This window comes from Typopeltis vanoorti, chromosome 3, assembly GCF_054136105.1.
Source record: "Typopeltis vanoorti isolate ZY-2024b chromosome 3, IOZ_Tvanoo_1.0, whole genome shotgun sequence".
NCBI lineage: Eukaryota > Metazoa > Arthropoda > Arachnida > Uropygi > Thelyphonidae > Typopeltis > Typopeltis vanoorti.
In genome coordinates, this window is record NC_143551.1 from 134,504,532 (window position 1) to 134,522,021 (window position 17,490).

General features: G+C 37.8%; 1 protein-coding gene across 6 annotated transcripts in view; it reads left to right on the forward strand.

Moving 5' to 3' along the window:
- The window catches only part of LOC150108580 (latrophilin Cirl-like), a 780,008-nt gene that overhangs the window by 565,746 nt on the left and 196,772 nt on the right, over positions 1-17,490 (forward strand). Inside the window, exon 1 of one of the 6 annotated variants that reach the window (XM_090416027.1) lies at positions 9,431-9,488. The exons of the other annotated variants lie outside the window; for them this stretch is intronic. The gene's annotated coding sequence lies outside the window, so the exon portion shown is untranslated. Of the gene's footprint in view, positions 1-9,430; positions 9,489-17,490 lie in introns of those variants that run through there. 6 annotated transcript variants of the gene reach the window in all.

A 17,490-nucleotide genomic window follows, 5' to 3' on the forward strand; every position in this document is an offset into this window, starting at 1 on the left:
CGTAGTAGGAAACGTCTCTAAGGACCTGTGGAAGGAAATACAGAAGCCACCGTGTGTATGTGTGTGTGCGCGCACACTAAAAAAAAAAAAAAAAAAGAGCTGTCGGTTGATTACTTGCGGCTGAGCCGGTGTTTTCTCCGGCTGTTGGCCTTTAAAAAGGCTGTAGTCGCTTCTCTACTCAGTTATTAGAGCAATGCTAAAAATATAGCAGAAGCGCCGAGATAAAAAAATAAATAAAATAAAAACAATAAAAAAAAAGGACGAAAGGAAACGAATTTGTTCTTTGCTTCAATTCGACATTGCCGATGGTCTCATCGAAAGAAAGAAAGAAAAAAATAAATAAAGAACGAAGAAGAAAAGAAAGTTAACTATAATATAATTAACTCGTCTTTCTCTTTTCTCAAGAAATTCGAAAGGTAATTTGATTCAGTTCATTCCCTTTCGAGCCGGGGGATGGTTTTAAAGTGCAATTAAAACTTGTAATTAATTAACCAGTCTAGAAAAAGATTATATGGAAAAATCTTTAATTCATGTGTTTTCGGCGCTCATAAATGGGGGAAAATATAAATGAGCTTCATTCGGAGTTGTAATCTGCCAAGTAGGAATTATCAAAGAAAATAACTTCGGTATTAAAAAGCATTAAATTGAGCCAACATAATTCACATCAAAGGTGATGCACTTCGGCTAGTTTTTTTTTTTTTTTTCCCTTCCCTCACTGCATCCTCCATTACGACTATTGGCGCGTTTATATTAATGAAGTACAATTTAAGTCTCGGTGCTTCTCTATTTTTTTTTTAATTAAGTTCTTAAAGAGAACAATTAACCGAACAATAAATACTACGATCTGAAAACAGAAGAATCATATTTTGAAAAAGAACAGTTGAAATATTTCATCATCACATTTCAACCACAATTCCGTAGTGCAACTGGGAGAATGCTAATAATCTTTAGTTAGAAAGACTTAAGTTAGAATCTAACTACAAGTTTTTTCTTCCTAGAATGTTAGGTTCTTTCCCACAAAACAATAATCTCCGTAGCTCAGTCAGTAATGACAACACGCACAGTAGAAAGAAAAAAATCTGGGTTCAAACCCCGTCTAGGACACAAGCTGTCTCATATAGAGGTAGAAGGGTTTCTTTCTTCTACAAAGTAGACAGAAGCGCAGACACAAATAAAGACGCAACACGCTGCCCTTATAGGCTTAATTGCTTCGGTCCCAAATTTCAATTCGGTCCCAAATAAAACAACCTCCGGATAAAGAACGCGTGTGATTAACGTTTATAACACACTCGCTTCATGACCTCAACTATCTCAGAATAATCCTAAACGACGCCACAAACTCCAAATTTGATTACTTCACACTGACCTCCGACTCTTCGGTACATTCACTTCCCCCCCGCCCCTTAGAACCCCTCACAAACATTCTGTAAGAATAGCCTACTGTTTTTTGTTATTGTATATTTTATTTCTATAGGACTTAATAGAAACAAAGTTCAGCTTTCTTTTCCTTATTAGGAAAAGTTAATAATTTTTCCCTCTAGTTTAAACTACCTTTTCGAAGGCAACCCTTTCAAATTTTTAATTTAATTGCTAATCGCCCCCCTTTTTTTTTTTTTTTAGTGAATGACTTAGAACATACTAGAAGATATATGATTTCTACCGAGATATTTATGTTTACAAGCTAGGTATAATAGCAGTCTTGCCGCCTGGCATAGTTTGCCCATTGAACTAGAGATTGTAATTTCCATTAAGCTACCTCATTTAGTGGAGAAGAAAAAGGATTCTGTTTGTTACACCATCTATTTCTGCAGATGTACACAATTCATACTCAACGAACAGACAGGCTCAAACCGATGCATAAAAAAAATAAAAATCTAGTATTTTAGTTTGCTTTTATACTGCTGTCATAACCGTAGGACAGAAGTGATTGAATTCATGCCAAAAACATATACTGATTATTTTTAATGTAAAAATCATAAATAATTATTTAAAAAAATCTCTTCCGAACAATTCTAACAGAAGATTAAAGATTTTAGTTACCGCTGCGATGTTTCCCGTAAAGATCTACCTGCCCATTCTCATTGAATAACAACAGCTTTGAATTCGACTCACATTTCTAAGATTTGATCATTTATAATGCAACATTAATACCTACAATAATACCTATTTTCTCCACATCCATATTTAAACACCTTCCGGATTAACTTCTGTGCTAAATATCTCCGTGACTGAAAATCGGAAGTTGTGACCATAATTCTCTCCTTCCCATAATTGACACTAAAGACAAATTGCACAAAAGGAGTTCGCAGTGACGTCATAACAGGAGCCAATTTTCTTACAAGTGGATTCTTTGTTTCATTCGGAATTTCTGCTGAAGGTCACTATCATAGATTTATTTTTATAAATGATAATTATGGAAAACCAATTTTAGAAAAATGTGGTATTACACTCTTCAAATTATGTACTGTAAATTCAAATATTAATCGGGACCGAGTGCTTACTTTTATACTTAGTTGTATTTACCACTCGGCATATATAAGATGCAATAAATAAGATACAACACAGCATTGGGAATTCTCCTGTCGGTTAGTTTGTATCCTATTCGCGCATTCTTTCTTCTGGAAGTAACGCTAAAGAGATCTGGATGAATTTCATCAACGAAGGCGAAAACAATAATGAAAATACAAATATACATAAATGGCACCTAAGGGGAAGATATTCGTAACAAAGAAACGCGCTTCCCGGTGCTAGTGAAGATGGTGGTTGCTCGATTCTGTTGCGTTGTTTGGGTTGTCAGGTTTCATGATGTTTTTCTCTAGAAAACACAAACGCGCAGATCAATTTTCTAGCCAGCCACGCACGCAAACGAACAAAGTTGACGGTAAGGGTTATTTCAAAAGCTTAATTCTGGTTGGAGTATGACACTGACATTTACCGGGCCTAATCCATCTGATTTCTTTCAACTCATAGAATACAAATAAATAAATAAAAATACCTACTACCTAAAGAAATCACACTTTGTAATAGCCTCTATATATAATACAAGTAGACATGAATTTACTCTACGCTTGTGATTTAGGTAATAGGATCAAAATATAAATATAATTTCTTCTCAAGTATAATATACATTATAATTAAAGGGAAAAGTTTAAAAATAATTTCGATTTTCAAGATTATTTAATAATTATAAGATACACCTTTTTTACTTGTATACAGAATATATATGAAATCTGCGTTAATGTAACTTTGGTATATACATACATTAGATTGAATTTCAATGATATATTTTTAACGTCCTTTTTAGGACTTCCAGGGTAACAAATAGCAATGCTGAACCAAGGAAGTAAACTGAGGTTCGGCTGTTGCTGTTATCCTGGGTGTGAGTTTTTGAGTTTGCTCCCTTAGGGTTTTTGCCTTAAGGGAGCACCTTGAGTCTCCGGGGAAGGTGTTCTCCGGCAGGGCCCGCTGAGGGGTTCTTATCGGTGAATTATTTTCCTCGGAATTTGAGCGGTTCTGCTCAGGAGTCGGGGAGCCCATCGGGGTGCTAGGATGGGGCGGCCGACACTGAGTGGAACCAACGCTGAGCGGTTCTGCTTAAACGGGGAGCCCGTCGGGGTGCTTGGACGGGGCGGCCGTCAATGAGTGGAACCAACGCTGAGACATGGACGGTCTTTCGCCCACTATGGAGTGGCCTAGAGATCGTCCGATTTTTTGAGATTTTACCCTTTACTTACTAATCAGGGTAACAAATGCCAATGCTGTAGCCCATGAAGTTCTAACTGAGGCTCGGCTATTGCCATTACCCAGCCATGACTAGAACTTTTTAGCTCAATAACACCCCATCCACACAGATTTCTCATTCAGATGACGGGATAAAGAGTCAAGGACTCAGTCCATCGCCCAGTCCTTTGAATTTAATTTAATTAACTTTGGTATACAGCAAATCCACAGAATTGTGGAATACATCACCACCAGCTACAACTGGCATCAGTGCACAGGCGCCGTTTTCCTAGACTTATCCAAAGCATTTGACAAAATCTGGCATTTTGGACTCCTGCACAAACTTATCTCAGCCGGCACCTCACTAAAAATGGTTCATTTAATCCATTCATATCTTCAGAATAGATCAATGCAAGTAAAAATCAACGGTTCTACATCCTCCCAGCGCCACATCTTTGCTGGAGTGCCGCAGGAATCTCTACTGGCTCCATTGCTGTTCTCTGTATACATGTCAGACATCCCACACAATCCGATGACTTCCATTTTGGCCCTGTATGCGGACGATACGGCAATACTAACCAGATCTCTCAAACCCCATTTCATTACCAGAAAGCTTCAAGAAAACATTCTAAAGCTGGAGGGCTGGTTCTCTAAGTGGAGATTGGAAGTCAACCCCCAGAAAAGCTCAGCCGTTTTTTTCTCAGAAAGGCCAATGTCTCCTGTAGGAGATGTGTTACTATTCAATACTAAAATTCCCTGGCAGACAGAAACAAATTACCTGGGTGTAATTCTCGACAAAAAGCTATCTTTCAATCAGCACACTAAGTCTGCGTGCACAAAGGCATCTAAAGCCATAGCTCAGATCTATCCGCTAATTAATAGAAATAGCAAGCTCAGCAACAGAATCAAATTGCAACTATACCAGATGACAATTCGTCCTATAATCACCTATGCTTCTCCGGCCTGGAGCCACACCTCTAATGCTAACATTATCAAAATACAGCGAGTGCAGAACAAGTGCTTGAGAATGATTCTGAACGCCCCATGGTGTGTTAGAAACAATCAACTCCACAGAGACACAAATATTCCCTATATTTTCTCTTTTCTACAATCCTTAGCATCCAAGTTTTTTCTAAAGACGTCCACACATCCAAACGATTTGGCTCAGCAAGCTGCAGCATACGAGGCAACGGACATATTCAAATATAGAAGACCAAAAGCTATATTAGCCTCCTATAACGATGCATAATCTCCATGCCCATTCAGGGCGAGCAAACTGTTCGTAAATTTTACCTTCACTGTAACCACAACAGATAGCGGGGAATATGAAAAGCATTTTGCTTCACCCCTAAAGACATAAATGTCAATTGTCACTTTGGTATATCTGTTGTCATTTTACAATATCGTTCTGTTGAAATTTGCGAGAAAAAAAAAAAAAAAATTACACAGACATTTCAAATTATTTACCCAGAATTCCAGCAATTCTAAATGGAATACTAATTATTCCAAAATCTACCCAATTTAATTTAAAAACATTATCTAAAAATCTGATTATTCTGTGGAGGAAATGATGATCTAGACTTCTAAGGCATTGCAGAAATACTAATGCTCGAAGTGCGGGTAAAGTCTAACTGATTACATTTCACCCCTCCCTGCATGCTTGAAATGTTCAATAAGTTCCCGACTGCTCAGTACCTACATACAAGTTGCTATTCTATCATCAAGATTGTGATGATAAATCCATGTCGCACTTCTTTTTTTTTTTTATTTTATTTCTTTGTGTGTTTGCTGCCAAATATGTAACTGTCAAACTAAAGTACTCTAGTTATTTCGATTTCTACGCATCTCTCTCTCTAGATCCAGGTCTCCTCTCCTCCTCCTCCGGGATATATCGAAACATCAGCGAAACCTGCACTGCTCTGGTAAGGAAGGCTATTTAAGCTTCTGTCAGCTTGTCGTAGACAGTTAATGGTAATGCTTGGAAAGTCAAAAATTCTGCAGATCATTTAGGGAAAGCGTACTTGCAAAAGGAGCAGAAAACATTAACGAGAGCAGTGGTGTTTTGTAATAGCCTAGAAAGTCGCATTTTCTCCGCTACTTCGCTTAGGATGCACTCGAGATGTTAGCATTTCACGTGGGTAACGAACCTCCTTTTTTTTTTTTTTTTTCTTGTCTACTGTATTACTTTTGAAGAGAATCTTGGAAGGGAGATGCAGTTTAGTTCTTTAATGAGTGGCCTACGATTCTTTTGTCCACATATTAATAACTAAAGGGTCAGGCGACTCTGGTTGCTCCACTTCGGGGATGATTTCTCTGGCTAAATCATAACAAAAAAAAAAAGTCTTGTTCGAAGACTTCTTATTCACAATATGTGCATGATTAAATAATTTCCGTTATTTTTATGTGAAGTTCTAAATACCTGGGATTTACTCTTTGTAGGTTTTTTTTTTTTTTTTTTTTTTTCGAACCGTGAGATTTAATGTTGTTGATATTTGGAATGACGAAGCAGTTAGAACTATAAGGCAATCTTAACTGTTTCTAATTGTATTGGTGTATGTTCTCCGATGTTTCAAGTTACCTTAAGGTTTCTGTCTGGTCTCTGACGAAAATCAACCAGCTTTGAAACAGCTGTCAGGCCAGTGAAACCTTTTCAAAATGGACCAATCATCTCTCCTATAAGGTCCAGCTAGGACAACTCGTAAATATCGGCGAGTGTATTCCCGTAAGCTCTCTGGTCAAATTTCTCACGAAACTTTTATGGTTTCTATATTCGGCTTGAAATAATGTTGGGTTTAATATCCACTTAATTTTTATAGAGTATTGGTGTATGTTTTTTTTAGCCAGTTGACTTGCTTTGCTGGACGAAAAACCAGAGTTTCCAGATAGTGAGAGAACCCTGGTACTGTGAATGAGACCGATTAACTTAACCTTCGATCGAGGAAAGATAAAACCTGCATGTTGTTGTACGGGATTTGAACCCAAGTCTTTCGATACAAAAGCAGGATCGATACAGAGGCACTAGACTTTAATAAAAGATGGACTCTTCATACAAATTATGGTTTACATTTTAGCTTCGCGATCTGATCATAATGAAATACATCAAAAGTTCTACTGAGGATGTGCATGGACAAAAAAAAACAAAAAAAAAACAAACTACTACTGTTGTCATCTATGGGATCCTGAAATTTTCAACTCCATTAATGTAAGAATAATTAGCGATATTTTTTTACTCTTCAGGATCTTAATTGAGGGATCCATTTATGTTCTTCACATTACCACGCGACAATATAAAGAATTAATCTTAAGCTATAAGCTAGCACTTCATGCTTCGCTATTCTATCTTTTGTTGCATCATTTTTAAACGTGTATTCGTCAAACCGTCGGCAATTCTCCGGATTTTTTTTTCTTTCCCCCAATTCGTAATAGCATCGTCTTTCCGCCATCATCACAGTTCGACTTTCTCGTTCGTCATTTGTCAAAGATTTTTATTTAAGTTGGAAGCTAAGTGGAATTCAATTTCTTATGGTGGTGGTTTTGTTGGCAGACAAGCAAGGAACAATGTCACGGCGTCTCTCTCGCCTGATCGCCTATTTCTGCCGGGCGAGAACTTAACGTTTCCATCATCATCATTCCTCCGTACACTCTTAACCGCAAGCAGCCATGACGGGTAAAAATTTTTAAAGATACTCAAGTGCTCCTGAATCAGTGCATGTTTCAAAAATTCAAAAAAAAAAAAAAAAAAAAAAAAAAAAAGTTCATTCACCACATCGCCCGTGCTTCTTTCGGAGTTAACGCTACTTTCCAACACTGTACTTAATTAGACCCTTCTGCATGACGGAAATGAAAATACGTTCCTATTCAATATGGATCATGTTTCGATCTCAACAATCGTATTTTAACTGAGTCCTCAGAAAATTCCTCAGAATTGGTGAGCATCAGAAAAACGTTTTGGCCATAAATTACTTCACTGACGTATTGGATTCATTTTAAGGTATTTGATGACTTGTTATTAACGCAATCCACTCGTTTCTTGAACTTTAGTAAGTACTTAAAGTTCTCTTTTAGTCTTGCTTATGTCGTGCATCAGGATCAATGGCCAAAGAATTCCAGGTGTGATGTTTTTAAAGCAAGTGAAATAAAATAATAAAACAAAGCTGAGAATGATACTACCCTAATATGAGATCACAATCTATTCCCACTATCGTAATATATATGGAAGATTAAAAAAAAGCCATAATTCAAAAAAAAACTGCAGTAAATGTATGCTATAATTTATACTCTGTTAATATATATCATGAGTTCATATTGAAAGATTCATTATATTCCCCTACCCCACCGTTTATGTTTGTCATGAGCTTGGCATCCCTTCTATTAACTTGCCATAGTTCTTAATAAATTCGTAATATGAAGATGGATTCACGAGATTAAAATTTAATCGAAGTGTTTAGAACTAGCATGAAATCAGTAGTGGGTCACAATCAATGTTTTTTTTTTTTTTTTTTTTTTGTGAAAAAATAGGTGCTTCGTTATTTATTTGCAGGAAAAATTGAAAATTAAAAGACACGAAAAGAAAACAAATGTTTATTAATATTGTTAATTCATGTGTGATTTTTTTTTCTTTTTCAAATAAGAACAACAAATTAACTATATAAAATACAGTTTATTAAGCATAAATATATTGTACAAGTGTATAAAAATAAGTAAAACGTAGACGATCATTTTAATAAAAAATTTATTTGGCAATAAAAAAAAGTGTTAACAAAACATCTTAACAATAGACAGCGATAAATGTAAAAAGTTTTAAATAGCTAAGTTTATTTGCACAATAAACTCATAAATTATGACTGAATATTACAAATTTCTCAATGTATCATATACCATCCGCAAAAAAAAAGCACTGGTTATATCCAATTAAATATTTGAATATAACAGGCCTGATTGTTTATGCATGAAATGTTATAGCGTTGCGAAGTTCGGTTATTCTTGCTTTTATTGTCGTAATAAAAGCAAGAATAACAAAAATTCTTCATAGCATATTATTTAGAAAAGTAAACCTTGATCTAAGTGTCCCGTTGTGGGATCTCATCGCTTACGGCTGCGTTGTCAGGATATATTTGTGGCAATTCGTATAAACGCCCTAAAACAACCATTTCCTTTCGTCATACTAACTATATGCCCCCATGGTTTCCATTATACGCACATAAATCTGTTGATAAAGCTTAACTAAGTACTCACTAGTTGGCGCACTAGTGCAAGAAAATGCAAAGTCAAAAGCCAGACAGCAATTACGTAACTGATCCATAATTGTAAGGATGTTGTAAAACGCAGCCAGCAAAACTTTTGTCAAGGTCGACGTACCGCTTGCCATTCGTAGTTCCAACTGAAGCCCCGTCCTACCCTGCGGTGATTTCGTGTCCTGTTTAAGGCGGAGAATAGCATCATCTTGCAGCCAATGGTGGGGTGTGACGCGAATCCAAGTAGGTGATAAGGCAAGTGCTGTTTGTGTACACACTTGCAGTGTCAATCATGTGGCTCAGTTGACAAAAAGAGGTGGGCCGAGAGGAGATTTTAATCTTGGCATTAAAATTAACCCCCCAAGTACAGGACGGCCGAAAGAAGAGATGCCTGCTGTGTCGTGTTGTTCTCGGCTTCTGCCTTGATCCTCCCGAAGCATTTTATTCTTCAAAAATTAATCAATAGTATTATTAATTAGTAGAATATTCTCCTTCAACGGGTGTCGGGTCTCACAAAAGATGGCTGTGGTTAAGGTAAGAAGCCTTCAATTTTCCTTGTAAAGATGCAGTTGAAGCTGTCTGTTGCGATCTTTAGCAGTATGTCGAGAAGACACATTTAATTAATTAATTGATTAATTTTGAAGACAGTGTGTGTTAAAGTATTCAAAATAGAATGTGACTAAGGATAATATCTCCCTCATCGCCTTATTAATTAGCGATTCTCTGCTAGGCGTCCTCTAAATTGATTTATTTTAAAATTAATCAAACGAAGACACCCACCAGATTTACATCATAATATCTCCCAGATGGCATCACTAAATCATATTTACAGTATTGGAAGTGTGTACCAACGATGAATTATAACTATAATGTGTATTAATATACGCCGTACTTTATCACCGGCTTAATTATTTCTACTGTCACTGTTGTCGGCCATCTTAGCTGTGATTTATTTGTCTACTGAATTTGGTTTTTTAGCTTTGAAATTGGTATTCTCCTCTTCTGCCTACTTCGATTATTTAGGCCTTTTTTTTCTGTTTAGGCTCTTTGCCTATTTTTACTTTTTAACGTATCTTTTTGATGCATTTTGTCTACTAATAATAATTCACTTATTTTTTTTCAGTAATGTGAGAAAAGTCCAGATGAATACGGCGGTAAATCAAAGAACCATTTAAACCATCGTTCTTATGGGACTGTTCAACATCACATCTACAGTTATTTAATTATCGCTAACCTCCGATTATTTGATGTGCCCCTTGCTGCACATTTAGAGGAATATTTTCCTCTACTTCAATCTGCCGTGCCGAGTGTTTACCACACCCCATCTCTTGTCAAATCTCTCTCGTTTCGTTTCACTTTTGCGTCCTCCTCCCCTCTTGTTTTTTTTTTTTTTTTTTTTTCCCCTTCCCGTCCTTGCTTTGCTCTTCGCCCGTGGCGGCGACAACTTCTAACCTCGTGTAGGATATCTGACCTGAACCGGCGGTGTTTCTGTTGTAACACCGCCTCGTGCTCGGAGGCCATGTTCCCTCGGGTACGCAGGTTATAGCCATTCGTGATCGCTTGCAATAACCCTAGATCTCGTGGGAGAAGTAGTTAGTAATGTTGCAAAGGCCTGGCAGCTGGCAAAGTCCCCCTGGCTAGACTTGAGGAATGCTCACGTGCGGTGTCTGCGCACGTCGCCATTTGTCATACTGATTGGGGTCCCGAGCCGGGCGTTAGGGTGGGTTACGACAAGTCCGGCTTTGGGCTCGGACAACTCTTTAATTTTCCCCCCTTCCACGACGACAAGGAGACAGCCAGTCGAGAGAAAACACTTCGGAAGATATTTCTTTTAAAACGCTTTTCGCTAGCTGCCGCCGGGGTTTCATTCCCAGGTTTTAGTAGTGGCTTGCTTGACAAGCACGTGATGGTAGGTAGCGCTCCTTTGTGGAGGAGAATAATGGTAGATTAAACTTAACTGTTCGAACAGATTAAACTCTCCCTTCCACTGTTGTACGGCTTAAAACAGCGGATTTTCTTTTACTGCTTTCTCCTCTCTTCTTGTGTCTCTCCTTTGCCACTTATATCCCCCTCTTTGTTATTTAGGTTGAGATGTAGCATCACCTGACCCCTTAAGATTAATCTACTACGAAGGATTTGTCTATAGAAGGCTCGTTAAACGACGCTAAAGAATAGTACGGCTCCTTTTGGTCTCCAGTAATGGAATACTTTTCTCCTTCCAGCGATACTCATTGACCTCTTAACAAGCGGAAAATCCGTCTCATTATGGAGAACCTTAAAACACAGACAATGGTCATGCTCAGATGATCATGACATTACAGGATTAAGGGAAACTGCAGCTGTTTAGTAGGTAGGTCCTTGACATGATAGAAGAAATCCCCTGTATGTACACTTCAGATAAATTCTGTTAAATATTATGGCATATTAGAAGCTGATGGTAAAACAGAGCGTAGAGAACAAACTGCACATCAGTAGAACCCCTTGATGTACAGCAACCAGTACTGATCTTCGGAATAGGCAGCATTGGTATACGGGAAAAAAAAAGTTACAAATTATCCCGTTAATGTATAAATGTGACATTATCAATGTTAGTAGATGAACAAGTTGTTTTTAATTATCGGGCTGATGTAAAATTAACAAATTATCCTTCTCATAATCAGGTTGTAATTATGTAACAAGACCTAACGGTATCGAAATCTGTGTTTACTACCGAGATTTCGATATCACTAGGACAGCCAATCTACACACTAAAGTATTCCACTGGAATTCATTTTCTTGCGTAGTCGGGTCGTTATTAACTTGCTCATCGAACCCATAAGGAACACACATTTTGTCTGCTCTGTTACTACACTCTAGAGGCAGAGAAAAGGAACATAACTCCTCTCAGAAGAGCTAAATTGCGTGTTTCCCCTTAATAAAACGCTACCGAACTCTTCGTCTTTGAAGAGGCATGTCGGTAACCTTGTGAGTGTTGTTCACCCATAACTAATTGGGAGAGTCAATGTGACTTAAAGAGTGGACAAGCGAGATCCTTAGTGTGCTACAGAGAATCGTATCTATAAACACTAATAATGGCATTACTGTTTATCCCCATTCCTTTTCCCTTTTGGTGTATATCGCACACGTCGATGAAGGGTAGGGATTGGGGGGGGGAGGATAAGAGAAACGGCAATCAACAATAAAGTGGCTTTATCTGCTCATGGTCCCCAGCTCCAAATTGTGTGTCGCACAGTGAACATTTAATATCCTGATAACCTTTGTACCTTTCCATACAATATAGGTAATGCATGTTAATCGTGATAATGTAGCAACCACGTCATCAATGCTTTCTGGTTTTATTAGCGGGGTAAACGATGTCTCCAAAGTCATGCATTATCAACTCCACGTCGGATGTTGCTTTCATTAAATATATAGCTGTAATTAGCGATGCTGGGTTGTATATTTTTACTGTAATGGCCTTATAGCGAAAGTGTTGCCAGTGGAATAGCGTTTGTTCGATACCGTAATGAAGGGAAGCATGCCTAAGCACCGTCGCTACAGGAGCTCATTGACCTTTCGTTGTTAGCGGTGTGGAACGCCAGTAAAATCGCTTGATGGTTTTACATTTCACATCTGCAATTATTATTTTATGCTATCGTCTCGTGATCAGAGTAATTAGAAAAGAGGACTGGAGAAAACCCCCCGTTCTCACGGATGCTGTGCTTAGCCGATGATTTTTCGTAGATTAAACAAGTATTCGTTATCGTACTTGACTGTGAAAGATTCGTCAGAGAAAACGGATTTGACTGAAGCTAATTGAATTTTGTCGACCACTAGGATACTGAGATTCATCAAAGAATAACCATCAAAGATACATCAACATTTAGAAAGGTCTGAAATAGAAGGTTCAACTGTGGTAACGTTAGTTGTAATCCGATTAGATTTCACGAGCCAGACAAATGATACGATAGTTCGATGACTTCCGGGATAGTCTACCATCAGCGACGGGCTTGTGTGATTTCATTGGAGAGTGCTGTAGGTTAGTTTTATGTTCTGCTCAGAATCCCAAGCTTTGATCACAGCCATTTATTTCGCGATTGAATTATTATTATTATTAAAGTCGAACGAGGATGGAATTCAGCCTCCTCTTAAAGAAATGGGAAAGAAAGGAATTCTGGGATGCTTTAACTTTCGTAACTCCCACCTTATTAAATTCTTAAAACACGAAATATAGTTCAGTCCTTTCCCAATACTTGCGGCTATTACCTTAATTTGATCTGCAGTGCATTAGAGGCAGCTACACAATACCACTTCACATATTTTTAATTACCTGCCGACACGGGCCTCAGTTTAATTAAATACAAAAGCTTTGTTAAGAGCACTCCTGCCAAGCGAACACGTTCATGTCTGTACATTATTTTTATACTTTTTTTTTTTTTTTTAAATACAAAATGCCGCTTTATATACAAGTAGGCGAACCCAAAAATTCAAGGTGGAGAGGATGAAAGCAATTTATAATTCATTGAATGATTATAAGAAGAACTTATTAACCGCATATCAGCCACCATTTTATCGGATACACCTGGACGATGTATCCGATAGTCTTGCGACGCCAAATCAAGAGTTCTTAAGAGACAGGCCCACTTACAATTAACCTCATATCTTCTTTGTTCTCCCAAGTGACAGCACCGCGGGAGGTCTGACACGCTAAGTTCTCGTTAATTCATAATACAACATAGAAAAACAGAGTCAGCTCAGAGCTTTTCTAAGTACTTTAATAATTTCTTGGCGGGCTTCTTATTAGCTGTCGTTCGTCATATGACACAAGTGTAGCAACGAACTTTTTATTTTTTATTTTTATTTTTTTTTGTTGTTGTCTTCGATTCAGCAATTGGCTTAATGACGTCACCGTGGACACTGCGAAGATCCCTTAATGTCAAAGTAATTATTCGAACGGAAACTGCGACATTTAATTAAAATAATTACGACCGATGGTTATCTTAACAATAATACTTCGAGTGTGTCTTAGGGGGTGAGAGGGAATGTGGAAACAAATGAAACAATTCGCGATGGGCTATATTTTTCGTGAAGGGTGGCTTCGTAGTTTCTTCTTTGCTGGCAGTTCAATTCCACATTTCCCTCAGGGCCTAAGACGATGATTGGAATCTGACTTTTTTTTTCTTTCTTTTTTTGTAGACTATTAGATAGAGCAAAGTGTAAAATGTCTTATCGCGAGTATAACAGTGAAACAAAGTATGAAACCTCCCCGTTTCTTGTTTAGGAGAAAATATAGCCTCTTTTTTAGAATTTTTTTTTTATCATTATTAATACTGGCTCATTTAGAAGTTTGATGGCTTTTTATAATTGTTAAAACAAGCGGAATGAAACTAACATTTACTAAGTTTTGACTTCAAATGGTGCTGACGGTCAATCAAAAAGTATCCGTAAGGGTCTCCGAAAAGCTATCAAACCTAAATTTCACTCAGTAAAATAAGGTGGGGGCTCTTAAACGTTATAGATTAGGGTCACAGCAACCCTAAATCTGGCCCTGAATTTAAAGTATTTAGAGAGCAAAGAAATAGTCGTTAAGTTGGGTCAATAAACAGTGATCTCGTATATGCCTACGTCAACAATGTTAATCTCGGTGTTATCAATTGCATTACGAGATTCGTTAGTCTTCGTTGGTTAAAAGCAGCCATACACTTAACAAATAAATCATTTTGGTGGAAACCAAACAATTCACGGCTAATCTTTGAAGGAACGTTAATGACACGTTACTGAGAGGTGCGTGTTGGACTGCAAGAGTAAATATCTCTTAGGAGAATGAAAACAAACAGATAAAAAAAAAAAACAAGTGCCTAAAGTATTGTCCTCTCTCTCTCTTTCTCTCTCTAGCATTATTAAGAAAGTTTGGCCATCAGTGGCTTAACTATCGGTCGCTACCGAACTGGGAAAGGCAACAGATATTTGCCAACTAGCCCCAGGACTCGTTAGCTGAAAGTCATCTCCGACAACGCACCTCGTAGCGTGTTGCGGTCCTGTGGAAGGAACCTCTCTTCTCCTCTCATCAGTCGCCACACTCTCTTCTATCCGTTACGAGCCTCCTGAAGCTCATGTTCCGAAAGCGAGGCTCTCTCTAATCCGTTTGAAGCGTTTTAATGGCACGCTCAGGTGCCGTAGTTACGGGAGAGAGGGGGGAGGGAGGGAGGGGTTGTTCGTCGGCATTTCTACAGAATCCCTCCCCACATCTCATTTCTACCCGTGCTTCGATCTTAAAGGCGGAAGGCATGCCGTGCTCTATATCCCGGACGACATCTGAGGCCAGCAAAAGGAGGATGAGCGTGCGGTCTTTTAAAAGAAATACCTTTTACGAGAAAACTAACTAGTTTGAGCATCTTAATGTTTTTCCGACCGACTTCTACAAATGTCATTTGAAGACTTGAAGTTTCAAGGGATATGACAACGTTTTTTAAAGGATTTATATGGCCGTCGTCAGGAAAGGCATTCATTTATTGTTCTATTTGCCTTTGCTTTTATATCTGTCTTTTTTGGATTACTTAAAAAGACGCATGCGTGATGAAGCCATCGTTGAAGGAAGGTAGATTTCTGGAGGATGATTATTTCAGCATTTTTATAATTAGATCTTAGCTTTACTGAAACGAAATTTTTACGACCCCCCCCTTTTAAGAGTAACGGAGGCATAAAAATTAGCCGTTAATTTTCCACCACCAGCCGTAGCTAACTAATTTTTGTTGAAAGATAACAATGAAGAATAATGAAATAGAATAATAAATATTACGAAAGGTAGTAACTGTAAAGAAAGACTTCTAAGATATATCGCATTCGATATTCTCAAAGCCAGTAAAGCCACTCCAAAGAATTTTAATTACACCAGCAACTTACTTTAAGGAGAACTCATTCTTCCAAATACTTCCTTCTCTTCCTAGTAGGTATTTAACTAGTTATTTAATTCGAAGGATACGTTTTAATTTAGCGTGGGAAGGACGCAGATGCAAGTCTAAATTAACCAGTAGTGATTTAAAATAGGGAAATTAGAAGACATAGGGGTGCACAAGTCTAATGGTATTCATCAAGGAAGTAATTGGAGAGAGAGGTTAAAAGGAACATCATCTACGCTACCCAATTGCTCCAAGTTAACTACAGTATGCAAATCGACTCGTGAATAGCACCACCTTGGCGTGGGGATTGGTTAGAATCTAATGGACTCACTGACGGCTAGAGAAGTAGCAAAACACTTATGGTGCTACCGAAAGATTTGAAAGGATGTCCATCAAGTAAATAGCCACTTGTTTTGGCTCTCAAGAATTGGTGGCGATGAAAACTTTGTGGCAACAACCACAAACTGCCAACTCTTTATTACAGATAAATGCATCCATTTGTATTGCGTACGAGGAGAATCTTTTCATTTATTTTGCACCCATTTTGCGTATCTTTGGAAAACAGGTGAAGTAACCAATATGAGTTATTTAATCAGGAATCATCGCAAATGAAGATTAGGAACTGCACTCGCTTGTACTTCTCACAATACGATGCGTCATCGTCACTATCTTCATCCCACTAGGTAGACACGACTATACGAATGCCCCGGGTAGAAATATTTCCCACGAGATGTGCAGTACAAAGTAAACCTAGAGCAGACAGATAGACCTGCATGGTAACTTCATTTCCTCTTCTCAGCCTACTTTTGAAAAGCATACTAAAAGGATCTGACAGTGATGTTGATCAGGCGATAATTATAACGCACCAATACACGATTTATAGGGTAATGAACCTTTCACTATTCTCAAAGAGGGGGAGAGAAGGGTAACGTCATTTTCAATTCCACTCTCGAAGTTCCCTACAGCTTTTCAGTTGTGAACTTTCTTCTGCTGCAGGCGAGTTCGTCTTTCATATGTATACAACCTGTTTAAAAAAAAAAAAAAAAAAAAAAAAAAAAAAATGCAAACCGAATTGTTATTCCGTATGCAATATACAACACTGTTCACGTAGTTGACCACCGCGCGCGCGGTTGTGACGTGTGCAAATTCTCCAACTAATTGTTGCCATGCAGACCTCCCATAGAGCTTGCCATAGACGAAGTTGCTTAATGACTCCTAGTTTTTCTTGGTTCCGGTTTAACAATATAGGTGGAGCTACGGTCTGTAATATAAATGTGTATTCTATTGGTTCAAGATATCCATCGGTTTGCTTTTCTGCGCGTATATAAACTAACAGGTATTCTTTTCTAGATGAGATAATTTAATAATAATTACATGGGGTGATTATTAGGGAAGACAAAATTGTCGTGTTTGACGTCATAATGTATATTTGTCATATATATATATATATATATATATATAACTTTTCTATGGGAAGTTGAGGGCAGTAGAATACACCTTTAGGTATTTGCTGGTCTTTAGTCGCATCACCGAATTCCAGGATCATTAGAAGATTTCAAATTATAATTTAGAATTCTGAATTGGACTAGAGCTTCAGCGCGAGCAGCACACTAAACTGTAGCCTTTGTTTGTTTGTTTTAAAATCAGTTTTGAAAGCG